Below are 11,257 nucleotides of genomic sequence, written 5' to 3'. Positions count from 1 at the left end.
GCAGCGAAGAGGCAATAGAAACCTTTCCAGGATGAATGTACTCCTGATTTATATGTATTTACTTCTCTCACTAGATTTTGGTGACTTTGATTATATGTATGAACAACTTAGAGAGAGAAAGAGGGAGCAAGAAAGAGAGAGGGAGAGATAATAAGGGAAGTAGAGTTGATAGAGAAAGAATGTATATGCGTTTGAGTCTGCTTGAGAGGTAGAACATTTCTTCTCACCAACTCTTAATCCAACTTAAATGGTGGAATAATTAATAAAATAAAAAAAATAAAATTCTATTTTAGTTCTGGCAAATATTATGTCTTCAATAATGTAATCAAATAATAACTGTGTGAGGTTTACCAGCTAATATGATGGAATGAGTTGGCCTGCTCTAATTAACTTTATCCCAACTCTACCACAAACACTTACTAGGGCAAATAAAATAAATCAATAATAATTGAGATAAAAATAGACGAAAAAAGAGAAGTTGGAAGAGGAGGAGAAGTAGAAAGAAAAGAGCAAAAAAGAAGAGATAGAGAATATCTAAGACTTAAAATGAAAAAAAGAAATCAAAGCTGGACCCATCAGTAAATATTGCTGCTTTGGACTTAACAAAGGTACTAGCCAGACCCGGATTTTAGTACCCATAGTGACATAAAGAATAAGAGATTTAGCCCTCAGGGAGCTAGAAAGTTGGAATTCAATTTATATCATACATCCTGATTATTCATGCAGTTCCAAGAAGATGTAAGAAAATAGACCTAAAAATACCACTTAATGGCTTAGGGGATCAGAGAATTTGCTAACTAACTGAATATCTGTGTGAAATTGTGTACCTAGTTGAGGAAGGAGGCAGTATGTTAGTTGTTTCATGAAATGGAAAAACAGCACGCACCTCTGTCAAAATGGTGTCTGAATTTACATAGTCTGTGTAGGCATAATTTAAACAAAAATAAATAGCAGCATCATGGGTGGTCAGTTGGTTAAGTGCCTGACTTTTGGTTTCTGCTCAGGTCATGGACTCATAGTATGTGAGTTTGAACCCCGCATCCAGCTCTGTGCTGACAGTGTGGAGCTTGCTTGGGATTCTTTCTGTCCCACTCTCTCTCTGGCCCTCCCTCACTTGTACTTTCTCTCTCTCTCTCAAAATAAATAAACAAATTTAAAAGGAAAGAAAGAAAGAAAGAAAGAAAGAAAGAAAGAAAGAAAGAAAGAAAAAGAAAGACAGAAAGAAAGAAAGGAGGAAGAGAGAATTTTAAATAAGGATCATCAGATTAAATAGAAAAGTCTGTTCCCCAAGGACTATAAATTACAGAAAAGTCAGAACAATTTGAAAGATATGTTAAAGCAATATGTTTTAAATTATTATGAACAAATAGTATACATATGAAAAGAAATGAAATGTAATTTCTATAAATTAAAGTCTTCGTTATTACAAATTCAAAGCATGGTTAAAATAGCATATCAAATACAAATCTGAGGATAAAATTATTTAACTAGAGCTATATTTATGTATATATTTGTATGTGCAGCACAATCAAAAACAGATGAACTGTATGAGAAAATGCTTCAAAAATAGAACTGGAAGATACATTGTGTGATGCAAAATATGTTTCATAGGAATTTCAAAATGATAAAGAAAATGATGATGAAGCAGTAGTCAGAGCAATAGACAGAGGTGAAATTTCAAGAGATGATGAGTCTCATAACTTGAGATTAACAACATAACTTATTCAAGGACCACACCAAAAGCAAATCCACATCTGATCACTTTGGAATGGAATTAAAAAATAGAACTAAAAAGAAACTTGTAAATGACAAGAAAGAGAAAAGTAGATGATAACTAAACTATACCAATTAGTTTTCAGAAAAAAATTTGAGTTTACATGTTTAGTTATTTTCTACTAAGAATTAGATTTGCTATTACAATTCATAACTGAAAAGTATATTAAACTCTCAATTTCAGAAAGAGAGACATTAATTCAGAAAGAAGGAAAGAGTCTAAAAAGCATTTAAGATGAGTAAACAGTAATAAACATAAGTAACTATTGACAGTGATATGCATAATAAGATGATGATTAACTTTGAGTGGATAAAGAATAAAGAGCAAATAAAATATAATATTTAAAATATTCTTTAAAAATAAAATATTCTTAAAAATTCCTATCTAGATAAACTTAGTCATTAAAAATTTTTTATCTTATTTTATGTGATTTTGTTAAGGATTTAATTGTAACCAATGGAATATAAATAGTATATGTAACACATAATTCATTAAACATAAAATTTGAATAATGAAAATGTGAAAAATTTGTGTAGTAAATTGACTTAAAGGAATGTCAGTAATAAAAAGAAACCTTGAACATACTTGGTCGAAAAATCAAACAAACAAAAATATATAGGTAGAACAACATTCAATGATTATAATAATTTTTAAGGATTAAGCCTCAATTTTATTATTTTTCTAATCTTTTAAGAAACAAATAATTTATNCCTAAGTCATTATCTCACACAGGGAGAAAGAATGAAGGCTTTCAGCTCATTTTAACCCCTCTTTTGGTATTCTGGATTCAGTTTGCTAATACTTTAATTAGATTTTTGAAATAATATTCATTAGAGAAATTGTTCCATAGATTTTTAGTGTCCTTGATAGAGTTTGATATAAAGATTATCCTCACTTAATAAAAAAGGAGCTAAGAATTATTTTATCTTTATTAAATGGCAGATTTTGTGCTTTTTTCTTTCTTAAATATTGCGAAAAATTTGCTAGTGAAATCATCCAAGTTTTGAGATTATTGTGGGATTTTTAAAATAATGAATGTAATGTTCTGAACAGAAAATATGCTGTTGAGGTTTGTCTGCTTCTCCTTTTAGTATTGTTAAGTTATAGTTTTTAAAAAATGCAGCATTTTAATTGTCAGATTAATATAACTTTTAAATTTTATTTATTTATTTACTTATTTATTTTCACTAATAGAATTTTTTATTTGTCACCATTAAATATCTGAATTACAAACAGATTCTTTTGCTGGTGGCTCATACCCTCCAGCTCTTTCAACTTTAGCACGTGGCTCATCTCCAGTAGCTTTTCCAGAATTACTACCTTTACCAGAAAGGTCTAAAAGCTATCCCAATTCAAACTTGGGCTTTATCAGCATTTTGACTTTTCTAACAAAGACATCATGGAGTGTTTAAATAGACTTAGAAGATTTTTCTATGTCTTTTTTTGATGCTGCCTGTAATCAACTTATCGACAACTTCTTTTAAGTCATTTGTTTGCACTTCTTAGGTCATGATTTGCATTATCTCTTTTCGAAATTTGGTGGACCAGTTGGTGCTGAGCACAGAGGTCTTACAAATCTGATTGTTGCATTATTCAGTAAAATTGACACAAAATAGACAAGGCAAACAACCATTGATAGTCTTAACCTGGACATGAGCTTTAATCACGGTCTACCATTTTTTGACCATGGAACACATTTTGTCATGGTTAACATCCATGCCACAGAAATTAGTCAGACAGTGTGTCCTGAACATCCTCAGTAATTAGCTTGATTTTTCTAAATGTAACCTCATCCTTCTGCAGATCAGCAAGGCTCATCTCAAAAACACGACCATCGAGGGCATCAGATGAAATTTTGCTTAGTTGAGTCTTGTGACTAGTGTTTTTCCAATGTTTCTTCCATTGAACATAGCTGATGCTTTCACATCATACCAATCTTTCTTAGAAACTGGATCAACTACTCTCCTCTGGGCTCCTTTTTGCCACTTTTCATTAGGCACTTGTTCTGGTGGAGCATATATTCTTTATATTTCTAGTATCTTTAAGATCTGAATATCTTGAAGCTCTATCTTTAATATCTAATATATTTTTAAGGTTTATTTATTTATTTTGAGAGAGAGAGAGAGAGAAAGCATGCACACAAGCAGGTAAGAGNCTGAATATCTTGAAGCTCTATCTTTAATATCTAATATATTTTTAAGGTTTATTTATTTATTTTGAGAGAGAGAGAGAGAAAGCATGCACACAAGCAGGTAAGAAGCAGAGAGAGGAGAGAGAGAATCCCAAGCAGGCCCCAGGCTGTCGGTCCAGAGCCTGACATGGGGCTTGATTCCACGACCCTGGGATCATGACCTGAGCCACAATCAAGAGTCAGAAGCTTAACCAACTATGCCATCCAAGCATCCCTCTAATATCTTTCTGATAGTATAAATTTATCACTTTTTCTTCCTTAATTAGTATTACTAAATTTTTATTTATACTGTTATGTTTTTCAAAAATTAAATTTTTCTTTATTGGTTTCCTCCACAAATAAAGGGAAAGATGCTTACTTTATAATTCAATACTTTGTGCTTTAAAAATTTTTTTAATGTTTTATTTACTTTTTAAGGAAAGAGACAGAATATGAGTAGGGGAAGAGCAGAAAGGGAGACAGAGAATCTGAAGCAGGCTCCAGGCTCTGAGCTTTAAGCACAGAGCCGGATGCAGGGCTCAAACACCCAAGCCAGAGATCATGACCTGAGCCGAAGTCAGAAGCTCAACTGTCTGAGCCACCCAGATGCCCCTAATACTTTTAGCTTTTATATTTACTTTTTCTTTCTATTTTCTTTGACTATTCTAACTTTAAGCTGGTGAAGTCTGCCATTAACCCCCACCTTCACCACCACTACTTCACAAAAATAAGTCTTGTCAAATTTAGCAAGACCTTCACATTCTTATCTCCATATGAGATTTTCTTAAGAATGTTGGATATAGGTTGCTGATCATCATATCACAATTTAATATATAATATAGTGACTTAGAATATAGGCTCTGGAGGCAAAATTTCTGGGGTCAAAATATTGCTCTGCTGTATGACCTTAGGTAAATTGCTTTATCTCTCTGCATATAGTTTTCTTTATCATCAAAATAAATATTCCAAACATAATACATAATTAATTGAGTTTATACATGTAAAATTCTTAAAACAAGCCTGGCACATACTTAAATTCTTAATATATGTTTGCCATCATTATTATATCCTGTTTGTTTTCATCTAAGCAATTGTGAAAATTACAGTGTATATCCATTTCCAAAACTTGGTCACTCTCAACATGCGGTCTTCAAACTTTCAATTATGTGTGAATCATCTGGGTTGATTTGTGATATATTTTGGGTCCTAAACAAAATATTTGAATTTAATAACCTTGGGAAGGATTCAAAAATTACATTTCCAATAATTACTCCAATTGTTCTTATGTAGGTGGATTACAGAGCACATTTTAAAATTCCTGCTGACCAAGATGATCTCCTTGACCAAATTGTAGTCAGATTTTTCTTACCTATGCCTCCATCTTGGCCTGTAAAGACTTGAATGAACATTACTATAGTTTCTAACAGGTCAAGGCAGTGCTCTTAGGATGTCTCCAGACCCTCTTCAGGGGCCTGCTTGAGAACACTCAAGGGCATCAAAAGAATTTAGTCTCTGTTGCAGCCAATGTCTGAAAACAGGGTCCCTGTTTTCCAGTCTCTGTGTGAAGGGAGAGGCTTACCTTTGGTAAGTGCCAGGTAGAAAGCCCAGATGGGTTTCACTTGGACCACCTCTACCTCCTTCTGCTTTTTGTGATTCTCCACTCCCCTGAAGGCTGGAGCCCCTGACATTTCCACACCCTCCTCTCTATTCTCATTTCAAACATCTGATCACCACTCAAGAAATCAGAATAGAGTTTCCCCTACAATCAGTAGTTACTGAATAAAATCTCTTCTTGAAATTAATGTCTGGCTGTGTTCATCTTCTACACTGACCTACAATTACCGTTACTTTAATGTAATTTTGAAATAAGTCTTCTGATGTAAGACTGTCAGATTTTATCCAGCTTTTTTTTTTTGGTCCTGCTACTTGGTAACTGTGCTTTATAAACTTCCCAAGTCGGGGCGCCTGGGTGGCTCAGTAGGTTAAGCCTGGGACTCTTGCTTTTGGCTCAGGTCATGATCTCTTTGTTTTGTGAGTTTAAACCTTGGGCCAGGCTCTACCCTGACAGCAGGGAGAGCCTGCTTGGGAATCTCTTCCCCTCTCTCTCTCTATCTCTGCCCCTCCCCCCACTCACACTGTCTCAGTCTTTCTCAAGATAAATAAAGAAACCTACAAAATAAAATGAACCAACCAGGTGATTGTTACTGGACAAAAAATTTAAACACATACACCTAACTGTAGCTTTGTTCTTTTTAATCATTAATGCGAAGAGCTTAATTTTAAACTCATTTTTGTTCAATTTATCTATGAGTCTATCTTTATACTAGTGCCATGATGCTTTGATTAATGTAGATTTATAGCAGGTTTTGAAACTGGAAAGTGTTTAAGTATTTGACATTATTATCCTGTCAAGTAGTTTGGGCNGAAAGTCGGACGCTTAACCGACTAAGCCACCCAGGTGCCCCTCCCTATAACTTTAAAATCAACTCGTCAATTTCCACAAACAAAAAGGCCTGCTGGGGTTTTGAAAGTGACTTAATTATATCTATAGATCAATTCATGACAAATTGCCATCTTAGTGCATTTAGTCTTCTGATTCAGACACATGGAATGCCTCTCCATTTATTTAAATCTTCCTTCTCACAGTGGCATTTTGTGATTTTCAATACATAAATCTTGTACTGCTTTTGTTAATGTTACTTCTAAATATTTTATTAATTTTTCATGCAATTGTGAATGGAATTGTTTTTCTTATTTTATTTGCAAATGTTTGCTGCTAGTATAGAAATTTAATTAGTGTTTCTATATTGATGTGAAATCCTGTGATCTCGATCCTGACATTATCTAAAAGCGTTAGTAGTTTTTTTGTGACTTATTTGGATTTTATACATACAGAATCAGGTCATCTGCAAAAACAAAACAAAACAATCTTACTTCTTTCTTTCCAATTTGGATATGTTTTATTTCTTTATCATTTTCTTCTATTTTCCTATCTTATTTCACTACCTATATACCTTCAATGCACGCAATGTTGAATAAAAGTGGTGAGAGCAAGCATTTGGGAATAAAATAGCAGCAGGAAAGCATTTGGTGTTTTTCTATTTTAAACCAAAGTTTTCACTTTAGTGGTGAAACACCAAATGTGCTCCCCTAAAATAGGGAAAAAGCTATAGCTAGAAGATTTTTGTAGATACTCTTTATCAGTTTCAGGACATTCTTTTCTATTCCTAATTTGTTAAAAGTTACCATCAGAGGATATAAGATTTTTCAAAATCTATTTGTGTGTTTACCAATATGATCTTTGGTACCAATGTGGCTTTGGTACTTTATTTTTTTAATATGGTGCCTTACATTAATTGTTTTTGAGATATTATACCAACCTTTCATTCCTGAGATAAACCTCATGTGGGTATGGTGTACATACAATCAGTTTTCTATGTGGCTGGATTTATTTGCTCTCATATTCCTGAGGATTTTTACATCCATATTCATGAGATCTTTTGGCTAGTACTTTTTCCCCCTATTGATGTCTTTTTTCCCCCTCTAGTGACAGGATTATGATAGTAGTTGCCTCAAAAAATGAATTAGGAAGTTTTCCCTTCAGTTCTATATTTCCTAAAGAACATTTTCCATTTCTGTTACTCCTTTCTTTTTCTGGATAAGTTCACAAGGCATGGTTATTACTTATCTAATTAATAATGATTAATTAAATTCATTAGTGTAGCATGGGAGGCTGGTCTTTATGAGAAGATTTTTGCTCACTAATTTAATTTCTTCATTTGTTATACACCTATTCATATACTCTTTTTTTTTCTTTTGCTGTAGTTCTTGTTGTTGCTCAGATTTTGTAGTTTTTATCTTTTTAGGAATTTTTTCTATTTTATCCACATTGTCCAGTTTGTTGGCAAAATGTTATTCATAATATTCCCATCTGATCTTTTTAATTTCTGTAAAATAATCAGTGATAGCCTCCCTTTTATTCCTAGTTTTGTTAATTTGTGTCTATTATCTTATTTTCTTGCCAACTCAAAATAAATATTTTACAAGTTTATTGATTTTCTTCAATAAAATTCTGGGGATTCACTTTTGTATTTTTTTTATATGTGATAACATTTATTTCTTTTATAATCTTATTTCCTTCTTTTGTTTGTGTTCAGCTTAATTTGTTCTTTTATTTTCTAGCTTTGTAAAATGAACTCACAGGTTATTGCTTTGAAATATTTCTTTTCTAATTCAGGCATTTCCATTATAAATATTTAACTAAGAACTCTTTCAAATACATGCCATTAATTTTGATATGTTGTGTTTTCATTTTGTTCACCTCAGAATATTTTCTGATTTCCTTTGTGATTTATTCTTTAATTCATTGGTTGTTTAGAAGTATGCTGGTTAAATTCCAAATATTTTTGGATTTCTAGAGTTCTTTTTTCTTTTTTTTTATTTTTAATGTAATTCCATGGTGATCAAAAAACATTTATTACAGGAATCCAATTATCCTAAATTTATTGAGAATTCTTATGGCCTAGCACATAGTCTTTCTTGGAGAATGCTCCATATACTTTTTTCTGCTGCTCTTGTATAGTATGTTTCATAAATGTCCATGTGGTCATCTTCATTGGTAATGTCTTTTATAATCTTATGTCTCAAGTCCGTAAGAGTCTTGCTGATTTTCACTCCAGCTGAGTTAGCTATTGTTGGGAGTAGGACATTGAATTCTCCAAATACTTTTGTTAAATTTTCTATTTCTTCTATAAATTGTCTAAATCTGCTTTGTGTATGTTTCTAATCTGTTACCAGATGCACTTATGCTTATAATTAACATACCTCCCACGTGAACTGATCTTTTATAATTAAAAAATGTCCATCTGATACCTTAAAACAATTTAATATTCATGTCTTTGATATTAGGATAGTCAGTCTAGCTCTCTCATGGTTACCATTGCACGGTGTAACACTTTACAACTTTTTGCTTTTGATTTATCCATGTCTATGAATCTAAAGAGTGCCTCTTATACAGGGTAGATATTTGGATCATTTTAGGTTTTGTTTGTTTGTTTGCTTTGGTTTGGTTTTTGGTTTTATCTATTCTGACATCTGTCTTTGGATTAGAGGTTTGTTTTGTTTTATTTTGTTTTATTAAGAGAGACACAGAGAGAGCTAGTGAGGGAGGGCAGAGAGAGAGGGAGAGAGAGAATCCCAAGCAGCCTCCATACCGTCAGCACCGAGCCTAACACAAGGCTGAAAGTCACAAACCATGAGATCATGACCTGAGCCAAAACCAAGAGTGGGAGGCTTAACCAACTGAGCCACGCAGGCTCCCTGACCAGAGTTTTTAATCCATGTATGCTTAATACTATTATTGACATGGCTGGATTTATATTTACTATTTTGCTATTTGTTTCTTGTATGTGTTACACCTTCTCTCCATCTCTCTCTCTCTCTCTCTCCCCTTTACTTACTTTCTTGGTGTTATATAGATAATTATCTAATGTACCGTTTAAATTCTTTTGTTGAATTATTTACTATATTTTTTATAGATATTTTCTTAAGTGTTGCTCTAGAAATTATAGTACACATAATGGGTCAAAAATTCTAGTTTCTTTATATATCTTATACTATTTTGTTGAAAGCTGAGATTTTAAAAAAGTAATGTTTATTTATTTTTGAGAGAAAGAGTGCAAGTCAGGGAGGGACAGAGAGATGTGAACACAGATTCCAAAGCAATCTCCAGGCTCTGAACTGTCTGCACAGAGCCTGATCCACAGCTTGAACTAACCAACTGTGAGATCATGACCTGAGCCGAAGTTGGATGCTTACCTGACTGAGCCACCCAGGAGCCTTAAAAGCTGGACTTGTAGAATTATATTACAGCAATATTGCAGCAACTCTAGACTCTGATTCCCATCAGGATTGATACTTGTTTCTATCTTTATGTTTGTTTATTAGTGACCTGAACTAACTTGAAGCCTGTGACCACAGAGAAACTCAGGTCTCTGCTCAGTTACTTGCTTCTGTTTTTGTCTTCTTTAATTCTTGTTTTTTATGTTTAAGTTTAGCTTCTTTGATGTAGCCCTTGGGTCACCAAAGATTAGTTCTCATCCAGTGCTTGTTTAGAGGTTATGCTCACATACACTTAGAAACAGAGGAACTCTCACATTTTGCTGGTAGAGCTCTTGAAACTCAGTAGCTCCTGAGGGCCCCCTCTAATCTCTTCTGAGTTTGCACACAATGTTGTGCATGCAACCTTTCTGGCAGTGCACATGCTAGTCCTCCAGCCGTGGTCTACACCCTCCTCGTAGAATGTCTGGATGACAGAACTGGAACCAGTAAGGAAAAAGCAGCCCTGGACAAAAATCCCACAATCCCTCACTGAGTTTAGAGATGCTCAGATGCGATCCTTAAAGTCATGTTTCTCATTTGTTCTCATGTTCTCATTTGCTTTTGGTCGATTTCCAGAGCCCTTAAATGGCTATTTTTAACAGTTTGTCCAGTTTCTATCATTGCTTTTTGGAGAGATTTTGTCATTTTCTTCAATGTGCCGTTCCAGAAGCCTCACGTTGTTCTTTTAAAGCCACTTTAGACGAAGTTTGGGGATTTTTTTCCCTCCATTTTTTTTCTTGGTATGAAATAGAAGTATTTGAAATTTCTCAATTGTATGCGAATCCCAGTTGTTATCTACATTGAGGCTGACAATTGTGTTCTCTTTTATAATAAAATGTATTTAACTTAATTGAATAAAAATTATATTTCTGTTTTTTCCCCTCATGTACCTATTGTATAGAAACATAGCTAAACCCCTTTAGCTGAATTTCAAGATGTCTTTACAAATTGATTTTTTTCCCATAAAGGTTCATTTTCTTTTGATAAAAAATATAAGAGGGGTTTTATATACACAATATATATAAGAAAATTCTTTGTCATACTATTTGAAATAGTCTCGAAACTGGAATAGTAAGACAGATATCACAGTTCTTAGAGAGGACTTGGAAAACATTCACCAGGCTCTATAATTATCTAGTGAAACTTCTACCTTAGAAAAATGCCATATGGAGCTAGGGAAAAGTGTGCCTTTGGCAATTGAATGCATTAATCAAACATTAATTTTTGCTAATGTGGGTAGAAAGAGATCATATTATGATTCTGTGGCATATGTTTGATTATACAAACAGGAGCACAGCACAGTTCTGTCTGAACCTCTATGATTTGTTGACTAAAAGAGAAATTCTCATCATAAAAATCTCAAGAAGTCTTGTAGCTACTTAATCATTATTGATGTCACCGTGATGTGGGTGGTGTCACTAAAGTTGATTTAT

The 11,257-nt window shown here is 33.3% G+C and overlaps 1 pseudogene; it reads right to left on the bottom strand.

The window, feature by feature from the left end:
* Window positions 1–2,987: 2,987 nt before the first annotated feature.
* On the bottom strand, window positions 2,988–5,632 carry LOC144230607 (small ribosomal subunit protein eS1 pseudogene; annotated as a pseudogene).
* Window positions 5,633–11,257: the final 5,625 nt, after the last annotated feature.

Source organism: Crocuta crocuta, unplaced genomic scaffold (assembly GCF_008692635.1).
Source record: "Crocuta crocuta isolate KB4526 unplaced genomic scaffold, BGI_CrCroc_1.0 scaffold1297, whole genome shotgun sequence".
Lineage (NCBI taxonomy): Eukaryota > Metazoa > Chordata > Mammalia > Carnivora > Hyaenidae > Crocuta > Crocuta crocuta.
Note: the sequence above shows the minus strand (reverse complement) of the source record. Positions and strands in the feature narration are given on the sequence as shown.